Source organism: Acartia tonsa, chromosome 11 (genome assembly GCF_053477335.1).
Source record: "Acartia tonsa isolate MP-2025a chromosome 11, ASM5347733v1, whole genome shotgun sequence".
NCBI lineage: Eukaryota > Metazoa > Arthropoda > Copepoda > Calanoida > Acartiidae > Acartia > Acartia tonsa.
Genome location: NC_137270.1, coordinates 41,947,467 through 41,964,393, shown reverse-complemented (window position 1 = coordinate 41,964,393; position 16,927 = coordinate 41,947,467).

The window sequence follows — 16,927 nt, the reverse complement described above, 5'->3', positions numbered from 1 at the left end:
TAAAGGAGAACAATATCGGTTCAGCGGTTAGCAAGATCCTTCGGGACAGACAAAAAACGCTTACTACTTCTGTTAGGTGTTAGATTATTTTGGGTTTCCAATTTATTTTTGATATATCAGTCTAATATGCATAGCTCTAATATTTAAGGTCTGTAAGTTAGGTTAACTTCTTTTATCTAAGACAATTTGTAACAAGTAATATTTAATTTTATAGAATTTAGAAGTTTTAAACATTTTTTTTTGTTTGACATAAAACTTTTTATTTTATTTGTCACTTGAGGTTTTGTTTTAAAAAAATGGCGTTAATAATTTTGTATCGTCGATTTATCTTTGTAAGATATAAGTATCCTCCCCCAAAATAATTGTCAACATTCCCAGGATCTATGATTAGCACCAATAAAAGAAGAACAAAATCCCTCCTTTGGTACAGACACACAAAAAGACATCCTGCATATTTTAAATAAGGATTGCTAACAAGTATTCATGAATTTTTTATAAAAAAAAGTCTGCATTGTAAAATAAACACTTTTCATAGATATTGATAATTTATTTTCTCGTATTCATTCGAATCCGGTGGATAGGAACCGGTTCTCAACCATACGAAAAAACTATGTCTAGCATCGTATTATATCCAGCTTTCTACGAATATAGAAATGTACAATCATAAGATTAAAACTAGTTTTTTTAGCCGGTAACTTCGTCACCTCGGGGCTAAAAAAACTAGTTTTAATCTCATAATTGTACATTCTATATCCGCGGAAAGCCGTTTATAATACGATGCGAGAAATAACTATTCTAGAATTTGAATGTTTTAAATAAATCTTTAGTTGGATATAGAAGCCTATTGTTTTGTTTGTAACTAGCAATTACGCCCTGTGAGGCACCTAGGTGCACCTGAAGGTGGGCTGGACTTCCAATTATCTCCAATTTTAGTTTTTTAAAGTAAAAAAAAGTAAGGAATATGCCTTCTTAAAAAAAATATACAATATTTAGCTTAGTCCTAGCTGCTCTATTTGAATATATTTTTTTCAATTAAAAAGTTATAATATTTTGAAAAAGCAAAGCATTTAAAATCAATCTTTTTTTTTAAAGCTGAAGAACAATATTTTTTGACAAATCTTGTAATTCATTCCGAATTGAAGTTCTCTCGAATATCGTCAGTAAATATTCCCCCCCCCCCCTCAAAAATAAACAATTATATTTATTGTAGTTATAAGTCTATAAAGGATCTAAAGGAATAAGACAACGGCCGATAAATTGTTGTACTTCCCCAATGATGAAACACTAAATTACCCAATCCATAGATTAAAACTAGTATTTTTAATGTGTAACCACTTAATCTAATAAAACAACCAATCAAAATTCAGTAAAAGTCCATAGTTGTAAATCCAACGAAGAAGATAACGTTATTATACAAATTTGGAGACTAGTGTAATAAACAGCCCATTGTCCCCTCTCTCTCTCTGATTCTCGTTATATGTAATAGTCCATAAAACATACAACTTTAAGAGGTAATCTCTTATGGAAGTAGTAGTTGTTTATACATGGAGTAGAAATAAAGCTATTTTTCAACTAAAGGGTAAATTTTAATGACAAAATTGAGAAATAGAGAATATTCTTAAAAACTTATTTTTCTGCATCCACTTTTGAAAGTTTAGTTTAAGTTGAAATTTAAAAGTTTTTGTTCTACTAATATGGACAGATCAAGATAAATGAATACGCAGAAATTTTAAAAATTTTTAACAATAAATATTTGTATGTTAAAATTATCCGATTCATCTGATTTTTGGTTTACTGATTCCTATTACAACAAGGTATAGTGTTTTAAGCAAAGCATCTCTATAATCAATAATCATGGCCTAAAAACGTCAGTATGTCCTTAAACAGTAACATGTATCTAATTAGTTTTGCAACAAATTTACTTATAATTTTATTTAGACGTGTGCATTAATAATCAGTTTATTCAGTTCTGACACTCAACAAGTGTTAACGTTCGTTTGTCCTTCAATTTCAGAGCTTCGCTTTTATGGATGTTGTCATCTTTGTTTATAAAAAAATCTATTATGGAGATTCTACAATTCTAAAAAAAGATAGATGGATCATGGAAAGAAAACAAAGTCATTCATAATTAGGACAGAAGTCACTGGAAATTGATCTAAGGAAGGCTACTTATGTCCTTCATCTAACAAAATCTAACTTAAGGAAGGTGACTTATGTCCTTTGTCTGACAAATTCTTACATTAGGAAGGCTGCTTATGTCCTTCATCTTGCAAAACTTAGCTTTTCTGTCCTTCACATAGCAAAACCTCACAAAACATAGCTTTTCTGTCCCTCACATAGCAAATTCTTGCAAAATATAGCAAATTCTTACAAAACATAGCAAATTCTTGCAAAACATAGCAAATTCTTACAAAACATAGCAAATTCTTGCAAAACATAGCAAATTCTTGCAAAACATAGCAAATTCTTGCAAAATCTTTGTTAAGGGAGGCATGTTATGCCCTTCATCTAAGAAATTCTCACTTAAGGAAGGCTACTTATGTCCTTCCTAGGAAGGTGACTTCTGTCCTAATTTAGGAATGACTTTGTTTTCTTTCCATGATCCATCTATCTTTTTTTAGAATTGTAGAATCTCCTTAATAGATTTTTTTTTATAAACAAAGATGAAAAACATCCATAAAAGCGAAGCTCTGAAATTGAAGGACAAACGAACGTTAACACTTGTTGAGTGTCAGAACTGAATAAACTGATTATTAATGCACACGTCTAAATAAAATTATAAGTAAATTTGTTGCAAAACTAATTAGATACATGTTACTGTTTAAGGACATACTGACGTTTTTAGGCCATGATTATTGATTATAGAGATGCTTTGCTTAGAACACTATACCTTGTTGTAATAGGAATCAGTAAACCAAAAATCAGATGAATCGGATAATTTTAACATACAAATATTTATTGTCAAAATTTTTTAAAAATCAGCATGTTTTAAATGAATTTACGGACTTTCTCGTAACGATTATAGAGTTGCTGCGCTTTCAAAGTCGTACCTAACTGTTAAAGGAATTATCATGCAAAGTTTAAAATTCTAACCTGTTTAAATTAACGAAAAAAGCAAACTGTAACGGACGGACCTACAGACCGAACCTAATTATAGAATAGCTTCGCTTTAAGAAAATATGTTTGTGACAATTTAGTTTGATATTATCGGAGCATTTAGAAAAATAGTTGCTCTAGGGGAGGGCGGGAGAAGTAAGGAAGATAGGCTAAAAATATAATTAGACATTTTTTGGCCTTCCCTTAAAAGTAAAATCTAATAAAAATACAATCAAACGACTATGCCCCTAGAGGTTTTTAAGGGCACGTCAAGGACAGTTACACATCATGCTACTTTAAAATGTTTTATTTGTATCTAAGGAATTTTGCTTTAAATGACAAAGTCATCTTTGTTATCTTTAGGAATTTGAATAAATATTTGACGTCACAACTTTCAATATCAAACGAAGATTATTAAAATTATTATAAAAAAATATTTTTTATTACACGTCACTATTCAAAATGTGGTTAGGTAATGGTTATATGGTATACGTGGATATATTGACAGGAGCAAATTTGTCGTCAATACTCAATATAGGTTGCTAATATGAACGACATTTATTGGTCAGTTTGTTCATCCAGAACCCCCCCCCCCCCATTTTCTTTTTTAAAATTAAAATTAAAATAGTGGGGTCGACTACCCCCCCCCCAAAAAAAAAAAAATTCCCTTCCCGAAATTTGTTTTAAAAATTTATCTTTTAAATCTAAAATACGAAAAATTGGTTTGATTAAACATCTTGGGGCAAAGCCCTATTATAAAATAAGCCAAAAGGGAGATTTAAGCGGTCGAAAGAAGTTTCAGAGAAAAGCGTCCAGAAACAGAAAGTACATCATATATGATTTATGTATTCTCACCCAGGGATCTAAAGGGATAAGACAATGACCAATAAGTTGTTGTACATCCTCAATGATGATACACAAAACTACCCCTCCTGTAAATAACTATTAGAGGTTGAAACGTTTGAACAACTTAATGAACCACCCAATTACAGTCCCCAAAGTTTTTAAGCCAACAAATAAGAAAACTTATTATAAAACTTTGGGGACTAGTATAATGAACAGCCCAATGTCCCCTCTGTTCCTGCATGTATTGTCACCTTCCTACAGGGCAATAAAGGTACTAAGAAAGAGAGGTATTCAGGCTCCACCAATAAAAATATCCCGGGAGAACTCGGCAGACCTGCTATTGGGTAGAAACTGTACACATTTTGGTATGAAAGGCCTTATTTTTTTAATTTCTTCCCAATAAAAAAGTCGGCTATAAACGGTCGAATTTCTTAATTAAAACCCATAGATCAATTCGTTTCAATAGTTTTCAAATTTAGTGAGAGATTGATGCTAGTGACACTACTCCTTAATTTTTAATAGATTTTTAAAAAAATAGGGAAACAACTCCTAAATAATAAAAAACGAGTCATTAATTGTCACAATTACAAGTATTTAGAGGATTCGCTAAAGAGGTGGATGAAAGTAACCCTAATATGAAAGATTGAAAAAATATGGCATATGATACTTGATTGTTTTTTTCTTTTGTAGGTTTATATATTGTATGAACTGATATCTTCTAATATGAAAAAAAACTACAAGCCGATATAAACACTTCCTGAAAATTGAGCATTAATTATTATTTTATATGTTGACGAGATCTTAAAAGACATACCATGCTCAACCCTATTTAATTTTCTTTAAATATCTTCTTTTAATTAAAGAATCTGGTTAGCGTACACTTATTCAAATATTACATATCAGTTCTTAATTAACAAATATTCGATTCCTTTTTTTTAAAGATAATGTTGGAATCTAAAATAATTTTCTCATATGCAGTGTAAAAAATAAATGTACAATATTATTTGTAATGGTTATAAATACTTTAATTACTAAAGAAATCTATTAAACTAGTTTTGGTTCTGAATAAACGTGCGGCGATTAAAACTTTTTAAAGAATAAATGATTTTTAAAACTGTTTAAGTTTCTACCTCACCTGTTTTTTTTATTCTTTTTTAACAAAAAGATTTTAGCTGATTCTAATAAGGTTTCAACTGTTACAATTTCTTTATAAAGAAACCATCTAATAGTTCCTTTTTCATTATGACCAAGTTCTTTACTATACATTAGTCTTCTTCTCTCATATTTCTATTTACAGGGCAAAAGTGTTACAAACAAACTAACAAGGATAAAAATGGCCAAAAGTAGCGATACAAAGAAAAAAAACATAATAAATTTTTAAAAGAGTGAACATATCTATAATATCAAAGCTCAAGAAATCAAACAAAAAGAGACATTTTATTATCTTTTATTACTAATAGAGGCTTCGCCTCTAGTATCTAGGGATATTGTGTTCAAAGAGACAGATTTTAGCTACACAAATAGCTTAGAACCTAACAAAAACAAAGGCTCAAATCTGAAAAAAAGCTTAAACCTCACAAAACCTATGTAAAATAGAGGACCCAATTGGTTCAGTAGTTATTGATATCTTTAGATTCAGACAAAAATTCTTACTACTTTATATATAACTAGCGGCTATGTCCCTTTAGGCCTCTTTGGTGCACGAAAATGTTTTATTTTTTAATTTTTGGCGATTTCTCTTGGGAGGAGGGTGGTATAAATAGCTATAAATCCTTTCAGGACCTATGAGAAGACCTGTTAAGGAGAACCATATCCGTTTAGCAGTTAGCGAGATTCTTCGGTACAAACAAAAAGATTGACAGACTGATAAAGATCCTGTTACTTTATTATAAGAATTGTTTCTTTTTTTCTTGTACTTTAAGCTAAGTCTTCTCATTCTTCAAAATGTTTTTCCTTTTAGTTAACGAGTGCAAAAAAAAAGAGAGTAAAAAGATCTTTTTTGATGCAAATTTGCTCAAAAATATCTAAACAAACTGTGAAAAATAGGTGTACACCTAAAACAAGAAAATCTGAGATTTAAAAAAATAGGCTTATTGTTTGCAGAGCTTTGATCTTTTTAGTACGTCATTCTGTAGATTAGAATTAGTGGTTGAAACATTTGGAGTTAATGAACCAACCCATCAAAACTCAATAAAAGTCCTCAAAGTTGTTAAGACAACAAGTAAGAAAGCGGTATAATAACACTTTGGGGACAAGTGAAATAAACAACCAAATGTTCCCTCCATCCCTGCTCTAAGATACATAATTTGGTTAAGCACCTTAAATGTACTTTGACTTTACAATAACAGTCAATCTAAAAATGAGTTGCCATTTGCCTGTAATTTGCTTAGTAATTTCTGAATTTGCCTGTCGAAAACAGAAACCCCCCATATTTTTAGATTAATTGAAAATATTAATGGGGGGGGGGGGGTATGGTGTGTTTGTTTTTATCTTTAGCTTTAAGAAGAGGGGAAAGGTTTCTGGCAATCATTCTTGAATGAGTTAGACCCTTTTGAATGTATGAATATTTATATGAAAATTCAATTTTTAACTGATGCGTTACCTATCTTTCATGTTCAAGCGCTTGACATAGCAGCACGTGCTTTGAGACTCTGTTAGTCATTTAATGCAAATTATTGGTGCGAATGAAAGTACACTTTAGGAAAATACGTGGTAAATATGTTTTTGTTTATTAGGTGCTTAACTTCTTGCAAATACTGACTACCAAGTTTTGTACAGATTGTACTTTCCCTGTCAAAAAATATTGAGAAAGAGGGTGGGGGGGGGGGTGAGGAAATCGACCCAATTTTTAGATTGTAGTTTTAAAAAGAAAAAAGTTTCGGCATCCTTGTAAGAAGAAAAGTCCAGTAAGTCATACATCTTTATATTTTTAGGTGGGACGTTTCTCTTGAAGGGGAATAGTTATGAACCTTCTAAGGACCTATGAGGGGCTTTATTGTAATAAAGAAACATAAAGGTTTGGCGGTTGGCGATGCAGTCGACATAAACCCTTAAAAATCCATGTTTTTATACAATTTCATTTCCGCTATTGTTTTTGGGCGTGGGGGGGGGGGTGTAGGGTTAGAGAAAGTATCCTAAGGCAACCTTAACTTTTAATAAAAATTTTCAGGGGGGGAGGTAGGTTTCAACCTTGAGTATTTCTCTAGTCCAGCGATTTGTTAGTTCTGAAGAGACAAGAATATACTTTAAATGAGTACTGTACATATTTTTTCAATAAAATCCTTTTTTAGCACATTGTTTAAAATGTACAAGTCTCTAAAAAAGCATTGGGTTGTTTTACTTGCTTGTTTTGACAGCTTTAACTGCTTGTTAAAATATGTATAATACAATTGTTACTTCAAAAAGTCCGCGCTAAAAACGCGCAAAAAGATATGTTCGTGGGTTTTTACTTCTTAATTTATATAATACTTATGACTTAGAGAGTAGCCTCTAAAATAAAGAGAATGATCATATTTTATTTTTAAAATCGAAGCTTTTCTACAATTAGGGTCTGTCCAACTGTAAAGGTCAGATCTTTTCGTCAATTTTGACATGTTAGAAGTGTTCACGCGATTTCAAACTTTGTATGATGATTCCTATAACAGTTTAGAAAGCGTACCAAAAAGTCCATTCAAACCATGCTCATTTTTAAACCTATGATTATCTCAATTATCTGATTTTTAGAATAATGATTCTCAGGATAACAAGGTAAAGTATTTTAAGCGGGAAAACTCAAATCCTGAAACGAAATTATGTCCTTTCACTGTATCCTATTTTTATGCAATTTCGCAACAAATTTATGTATAATTTCTTTGAGACTTAAAAATTAATGTTATGCTTATTAAGTTCTGTTACTCTACAAGAGTTATTGTTTGTTTGCTCTTCCTTCTAATTTTAGAGCTTCGATTTTATGGATATTGTCATCCTTTTATTCTTGGCTTTTGGTTTTTATGTACAGCAATTCGATTTTATGTGAATATGTAGTTTTAGCCAATGTTAATAGGGGCCTAAATATCCTTAAATACAAGTAACAGTAAAGTATATTGTATCCGATAAGTGCAGCTTCTTTTAGGATCTGGAAAGGTTTATAGCTATTTTGTTTAGGAGGTACACAACCCTTTCAAGAAAAATAGCCCCTAGAAAAATATGACCTCCCTCCAAAAAATATTTTTACTTTTTCTTCTTAAATCTAATATAAAAGGGGGGGGGGGAGACATCACTAAAAGATTAAACATGCCGAGTTTGACATCAAAAGACCATTTACAGCATGCATAAATTAAGGATAGGAGCTATCCGTAAAGGACAAACGGACGGACTGGCCCTAATTTTAGAAAAGCTTACATACACATATTATTATTGTCCTTGTTTTCTCGCCAAGGATAATTAGTTTTTGTCAGGTAGGCAGGTAGGGAGGGGAAATTGGATTGTTTTTTATACTAGTCCCCAAAGTTTTATAATAACGTTCCTTATTTGTTGGCTTCACAACTTTGGAGACTATAATTGAATTTTTTTGATTGGTTCATTAAGTTGAAGGGCCAAAGTTTCAACCATTAATCATAATCTACAGAAGGAGTAATTTTTGTATCATTATTGGGAATGTACACCAATTTATCGGCTATTGTCTTATCCCTTTAGATCTCTGAGTTTCAGCCCCAGAAGTAAATAGCTCAGAACAGTTGGAAAATAAATAAATGAAAAAATCCAAATTTTTCCATTAGGAAGTACAAATTGTTAGTAGCAAAGCTACCCCATTATTTACTTTTAATGTCTATCAGTCCGTCAGCAGAAATCTAAAGGGATAAGACAACAGCCTTTAAATTGAAGTACTTTCCCCATGATGATACCCAAAATTACTCCTTCTGTAGCGTAGTATTAATGTTTGAAACATTTAACATTCAACTTAATGAACCAACCAACTAAGGTGAGTGTTCAAACGTTTCAACCACTAATTGTAATCTACAATATGGGTATGTACAATGGTACATTAACTATTCGGCAATTTATCCCTGGTTTAACTAATTTTGTGAGCAGTTCTTTTTTCTATTTTTAATCAATGAACTTCGCTCTCTATGGATATTGTCATCCTTGTTAAAGTTATTACCTTTTTTTCATTTAAAGTCATTAGGTTTCAAGGAAAATAGTTTAACATATGCAGAGGGGGATAGAACAATGGCGCCTTAACTAAAGATAGTTTTGTGTTTTTTTTAATGAAGGTATGGATAGGTTAGGTTGTATTTGGTACAAGTACTCAAACTTTAATTTATATATAATTATGAATGAAAAGGGTTTGCAGTATGGCTTCGAAACCGATTAATGTTTGCTGGTTTACAACCAGTTCTCAAACATACTGAGAAAAAATCATGTATAACATTGTATTACAGACAATTTTCCACGAATATTAGAATATATGTCATAAATCTAATGCTTAGAGACTGACAAAATTGGTTTTAATCTTATAATTTTTTATTTTAAATTCCGTGGAAAGCTGTAAATACGCTAACAAATAACTATTGTTGTATTTTTTGAAATATTAATGTTGGCTAAACCACTTTTACAAAACTAGGTTACTAGTTTAGCCTTAAAGAGAGAGTTAGAAACAAGTGGGCGGGGATATGTTTTCTAAAAAAACTGGGATTACAAACAGACTTTTAATGGAAACACAATGGCCGATAAATTGATGTACATCCCCAACGATGATACACAAAATTGACTTAAGTGTTGATTACAATTAGTGGTTGAGACGTTTGGACACGCAACTTAATGAACCAACCAATCAAAATTCAATAAAAGTCTCCAAGGTTGATAAGCCAACGAACAAGAAAACGTTATTATAAGACTTTGGGGACTAGTATAATAAACAGCCCAATATCCCCTCCCTCCCTAGAGTAATATACCCATAAGATCGGAGCTATCTATTTTATTTATTAAGAATCTGAATTGGCTTTCTCAATATAAACAACCAGTGCCTTCGCCCTAGCCTCTAGAGGCCTTTCACTACAGGTTTAGGGAATTTCTTTTTTCAAAATTTTGCTATATTTTTTTTAATATCTTATACTTTTTTTAGAATTTCTTTACAACCCCCCAACAAAATAGCTTAAATTTTTCCTGAAGATTAGAGCCCAATCGGTTCATTGTTCAATGAGATCTTAAGCTTCAGACGGATGGACAGACATAGTTATACTTTGTAGTTATACTTTGCTTAAAGTGTATGCTAATTAACATTGTAATACATTGACTTGTATAAAAAAAATTGCTAGGCTCGCAACATTGTATATAATTGTTCTAGGAATATCACTAATTTACATATTAAAGTAAAAACAAAGTTTGGATTAAAAAATCAAAACATGTATAGCACTTTTCAGAAAGTAAATTTCTTTCCACGGTTAGAAAGAGTTTTGGTTAAAGCACATTAAAAGTAGATATTTTCAGGGATCTAAAGGAACAAGAGAGTACCGATAAATCGATGAACATCCTCAACTTAATGAAGCAACTAATCACAATTCAATTAAAGTTTCCAAAGATTTCAAGCCAACAAATAAGAAAACTTGGGAATAGTCCTTTTCGTGGCAACTCCCCTTAAGGGGTGATTCGTCGTATTTTTATTATTTTAGGTTAGGTTAGGTTATATTGGGTTAGGTGATTGCCCCACAGGGTTAGGCAATTGGCCCCACAAGGTTAGCCCCCCGCAGTGGCTAGAAATAGGAGAAAAGCTACTGTGAAAAAAACGAAAAAACGATCCTTAAGGATCCTGGCCACGAAAGGGACTATACCATAAAACATAGAATGATATTTTCATTAGTTTCTTAGTTATTATTAAATTTTCTTGGACTAGTGTAATACATAGCCCGATGTTCCCTCCCATTCCTGAGATATTTTACACCCCTATATTCCCTCGAAGATCTAACCAAACCTCTCTCTACCAAAGCTAGCTAACCCCAGCAGAGAGAGGGGACAATGGTTCTTTATTACACTAGTCCCCAAAGTTTTTTTTATAACGTTTTCTTATTAGTTGGCTAAAAAAAATTAGATGAAGTTTGATTGTTTGGTTTATTAAGTTGAGTGTCCAAAAGTTTCAACCACTAAATGTTATCTAATAAAGGTGAACTTTTGTGTATTAACATTTGGGATGTATGTATATCTATTTATCAGAAATTGTCTTATCCCTTTAGATCCATGAGGTAACCCTTATTCCTTCCTTTAAAATTTTACCTATCATCACTTTGTTATCTCCCTCTATTTTGCATAATAAAGATCATAATCGCTTAGAGGGTTAAAAAGATATTGAATACGAGGATATATTGACATGGGAAAATTTGTCATCAATTTAGGTTATTACAATGGTATTCATTTATCTGTCAGTTTTTTCATCTAGTAGGTGGGAAGGAGGTGGGGTATAGGAAGTTGATTAAAAGATCGTTATTTTAGCCAGCTGCGGATATTACTTTATTATAACAGTACATGAAAATTTGTTGCAACATCCATAGCATAGAGAAAAATAAAATATACTAATACAGCTCCTATCTACATCAGTAGCTTTTTGAAAAGGAATATACTTTTATTTACATTTACAATTATTGAATTGGATATAGTTGATTTGCAAGGAGCCAATTGAGGATAGTTACTTTTTGTCTGCTTGTAAGATTTGAGATGGAGATGTAATATTTTACAATGTAATTGGGTGAGTGTTCTTTCTTTTTATTCTTTTTCCTTATAATGTACTAGCGAATTTGCCCCTAGCCTCTAGGGGCTTTGCCCCTAGAGGTATAATCATATCTTTTATTACCTGGAGATGCCTCCACTCCACCACTATTTTAAATAATTAAAAATAAATTGGTAGGGGGATTTTTTGTTTTTGGGAGGGTTGAGTGTGTCCCAACCCCCAAGAAAATAGCCTAAAACCACCACAGGACCAGTAGGTATATTCCCTAAAGAGTAAAATCCGATCAGTTCAGTGGTTACCGAGATCTTAAGGGACAGACAGAAAGACAGACGGGCAGACATTATTCTACTTTGTATTATAGACTAGCAGCTACGCCCCTAGAAGCCTCTAGGGGCACTGGTAGGAGGGGGAAAGTTGACCTCATCCCATTTTAAATTTGAGTTTCAAAAGAGTTAAATAATATTTTTTTGGGGGGGAAGGGGGGTGAAGACACCCTCTCAAAAAATAGTTTAAAATCTTTCCAGGACCTATAAGAAGCCCCACTGTAAAGGAGAACAATTTCAGTTCAGCGGTTAGCAAGATCCTTCGGGACAGACAAAAAACGCTTATTACTTTATATAATAGGATAGCCACTCTTTTATAATCTAGAGTATTCATACAATTAACTAACTTGATGCTCTATAAATCGTATGACCTCTATTCTCCAACCCTCTACCCTAACTTTTCAAATTCAATTACTAATAGCATAATTTGCTCTCAACCCAACTTAAGCAAAATATAAAACAAGTAAAGCAACATGGATTAGTAGCGAAGCACAAAAAATATCAGTAAAAATATAAATTTCTTATACCCAACACAAGAAGCTGACTAAATCTATTAAACAGTAAAAAACATATCTTTAGAATTAACTCTTTAAATCAGAAGCACCTTATAGTGTCTAATAAAAAATGATGTCATACAATACAAATGACCAATGAGGCCTGTATAAATTTTACCATTGGTCAATCAAGATGTATACTGGCCTTTCATTGGTCATTTGTATTGTATAAAGTCATTTTTTATTAGGTACTATAAGCTGCTTCTTAAATGCCATATTTCTTTTCGAACTGAAATGACTTGCATAGCATTACTGATTGACCAACGGACAAAGCATTGTATTGACTATATGCTCATATAATCCTATGAATTTCAACAAACAAGTTTTGCTTTTTTTTAATTATAGAAGCATAGAAAATTCATGTTTTCCTCTTTAGTCGCATTAACAGACGGTCGGTTTTATAGAGTGAGTTATAGAGGACATTCGCTACATACAAGCATATTTACATATATCTATCTCTATATAAAAGTTACAGGATGTCAGTTTGTACAAAAGGGTTTCGCTAACCGCTCAACTGATATGGTTCTTTATAAAGTATCTTCTCATAGGTCCAAGGAAGGTTTAAAACTATTTTTGGTTAGGATTTAAACACACTGCCTAGAGAAACTGCCGCATGAAAATGAACCCTCCCCCCGAAAAATTTTTTTTGTTATTATCTTCAAAACTAAAATTGAAAAATACAAAACTAAAGCTCAAAAGAAATTAAATGTCTCTCTAACCTCTGTAACATTTATATCATTTAGTTTGAAAATATCCCACTAGGTGTCTATAAACTGAAATAGAAAAATTATTTACAGAGCAAATTATAATATTACAATCTTAAGCTAAAGATCTTATAGCATAATTATTACATGTAGAGATTTAAAAATCATTGATGAAAAAAAGAGATAGCACAAAATAACCCATCTATATGAATGTAATTGTAATGTGTAATGTGCAACTAAACACAGTCGACCAAGCCTTTTTTTTTTGGGGGGGGGGGGGTACCCCCCCAAAAAAAAAATTTACCCCGGGGGTAAAATTTGCTTGGAGTAGGTAATTACCCCCCTGAAATCTGTTGGCAGGGGTAAAATGTTTTTACCCCCCCCCCCAAAATTTACCCCCGGGATAAAAGTTTTTTTGGGGGTAATTCCCTCATAAAATTATCTAATGCCTTAAGGGTCCACTGGTTACAAAACAAAATTGTTAATAATTATCTTCTATAATACAAAGTAGAACGATGTCTGTCTGTTTGTCTGTTTGTAGCTAGGGATCTCGCTAACCGCTGAACCGATCGGGTTCTCCTTTACAGGGTAGCTTCTCATAGATCCCGGGAAGGTTTATAACTATTTTCCTAATGGGTGGGACACCCCTAACCCCCCCAAAAAATGAATAATCCCCCCCCCCCAAACATTTTTTTTCTTTTTAAAACTAAAATTAAAATAGTGGGGTCGACTACCCCCCCCCCTCCCGACAAAAAATTCCCCCCCCTGAAAAAAATTAGTTTGATCAAACCTCTTGGGGCAAAGCCCCTAGAGGCTAGGGGCGAAGCCGCTAGTTATATTTAACTTATAGTAATGTATGTTTGTTTTAATTTAAAGCGGTGAAATAATTACAAAGATTTTTTTCAAAAATATTTAAAGATTTCCTGTTAAAAATTTGAATAATTTTTTGCCAAATATCTCTAATTTTGCTTATGAAGTGTTTTAGGAAAATGTTAAAAATCAATATTTACAAAATTTGTATTATTAAGAGTAGAATTTCCAGTAAGACTTCGAAACCGAATAATATCCGCTGTATAAGAACCTGTTCTCAGCCATAGTAAAAAATCATGTATTGCTTGTATCTTATTCAGAAAACTTTCCATGAATATTAAAATGAAAATCCTAAAATTGATAATATTGTTGGTGACCCGGGCCATCGGCCTCAGGAGTCTAACAAAACTGTTTATCTTACAATTTTTCATTTTAATATCTTCGGAAATCTGTCTATAATACGATGCGATTGTTTTCAATGTGGAATTTTTGGTATAGTTATGATATTTTTGCAAGGATCTAAAGAGATAAGATGCCAAATTAATATACCTCCCCAATTATAATAAACAAAATTACATATTTTGCAGATTTAAATAAATAGCTCAATAGCTTGGCCAGCCACTGTACTAGTTTAGAATCAAATAATCATGAGTTCCCAATCTTTTGAGTCAAACGTTGTTAAAATACTTTGAGTACCAGTGTAATTCACAGTCCAATGTCTCTTACATCAGTGGGAAAAACCTATTTTAATAGTCATAGAGTAGCTGCGCTATTAAACATTTTTTGCATAATTGTTTGAAAACTACTTTTGTACGTACGTCAGTAACTATAATTATAGGAACTATTTTCTATACAATACATATTCAGGGAGGGAGGGGACATTAGGCTTTTTATTACACTAGTCCCCATGGTTTTATAATAACATTTTCTTCTTTGTTGGCTCAACAACTTTGGGGACTTTCAATGGCAAAACGTTTTAACCACTAATTGTGATCTATTGAATGGGTAATTTTGTATATCATCTTTTAGGACAAAAATTAATTTATTTGCCATTGTCTTATCCCTTTAGATACCTGATACATATATGTAGATTAGTTTCGAGGATAGAGATATAATTTCTGAAAATTAAATACAATCATTATACAAGTAAAACATTATCAATAAGTAAAAAATCAGAAGTCTATTTAAAATAGCAGCCGAGAAAATCACATTTACCATCATAGCGTTACAGACTGATAGATGGACGGACGGAAAAACAGAAGAAAATCATACTTCGATACTCTAAAAAGAGCATATATACAGTACTATGAAACCTAAAAAAACCTTTACGTTATTCTGATAATGACCAGATTCATTTTAAACAAGGATAGTCCAAAAAATGTATCTTAACTTTAGTTAAAAGTTTCTATGAGATTACTACATATCTTCAAATTGACTTTTTGTTTATAAATTAGAGGCTACGCCCCTAAAAAAAAGCCTCTATCCCCCTCCTATTTAGAATTTTATTTTTAGAAAAATTTTGTTTGGACAGTTAATTCTTTTTATGAGCGATATCTCTTAGGGGGGTGGTAATACCCTCCCCAAAAATAGTTATAAAGCTTCCAAGGACCTATAAAAAGCTACCCTGTAAAGATCCTATCGGTTTAGCGGTTAGGGAGATCATTTGGTAAACACAAACAGACAGACAGACATCCTGTTACTTTATTATAAGGATAGATAATTAAACTAAAGATAGTAATACCTAAAATTGTTTAAGTATACATTACTAAAAGCTATTTTAATCCTTACATTAAAAATTACATTATAGTTATTTCTCGCATCGTATTATAAACGGCTTTCCGCGGATATAGAATGTACAATTATGAGATTAAAACTAGTTTTTTTAGCCCCGAGGTGACGAAGTCACCGGCTAAAAAAACTAGTTATAATCTTATGATTGTACATTTCTATATTCGTAGAAAGCTGGATATAATACGATGCTAGACATAGTTTTTTCGTATGGGTGAGAACCGGTTCCTATCCACCGGATTCGAATGAATACGAGAAAAGTATTTTATCTTCTTTTGTGATTAGCTTTATTGTCTTATTTTCAGATAACTATTCCCTGTATATTCTAAACTAAACTTAATGTTTTTAAAAGAAAGCCTTGTAACTGGAAAGTTAAGGATTTTCACTAAAACATAAGTTATAAGATTATCTTTGTACATGTAGATTTTAAAATTTTAAAATGATAATTTTCATATATGTACATAATTATACAAGTTACCTTTTTAGCTAACCATCCTATTCAAAATTAAAGCAGTTTTGTTTTTAAAATGCAGATTAAAAAAGAACAGTATAATGTAACACAGTTAAAATTTAGGAATCCTTTTTTATTAAATCGAATACGGTGTGTATACAGCTATTAATAATTTGATTGTATATCTGCAACTAACGTAAATTAACAATAAATTTATGATGACCAAATTAACCACTTTTAGAATTTAGGTTTAAAGTATGGCCTGCTTGATAGTTAGAACCAAACAATCAGGATTCCGTAAAAGACACCAACATTTTTAAGCCAACAAATGAAAAAGTACATATTTATTGAATTTTTGGTATTAGTATAATTACAGTCCCATCCCTGGCTTATAGATCTATTAAATGACGGGCTTTCAGTCCTAAGAACGGACACGCGTTAAAAGTGTAGTTGCGCTTCTGAAATATGAAACTATGCATTGAGCAAAAAAACACAGGTCTAAAATTCTATTTCAATGGATATATAATTAGTTGGATATTGCACCAGATTTTCGCCTACTTTAATAAAATGGTACTTCCATCTGGCTAATATAACAATATTCCCCCATCCATCCCCTCTACCCCATCCCCTTTCCTCCTTCTGTAGAAAACTATTGA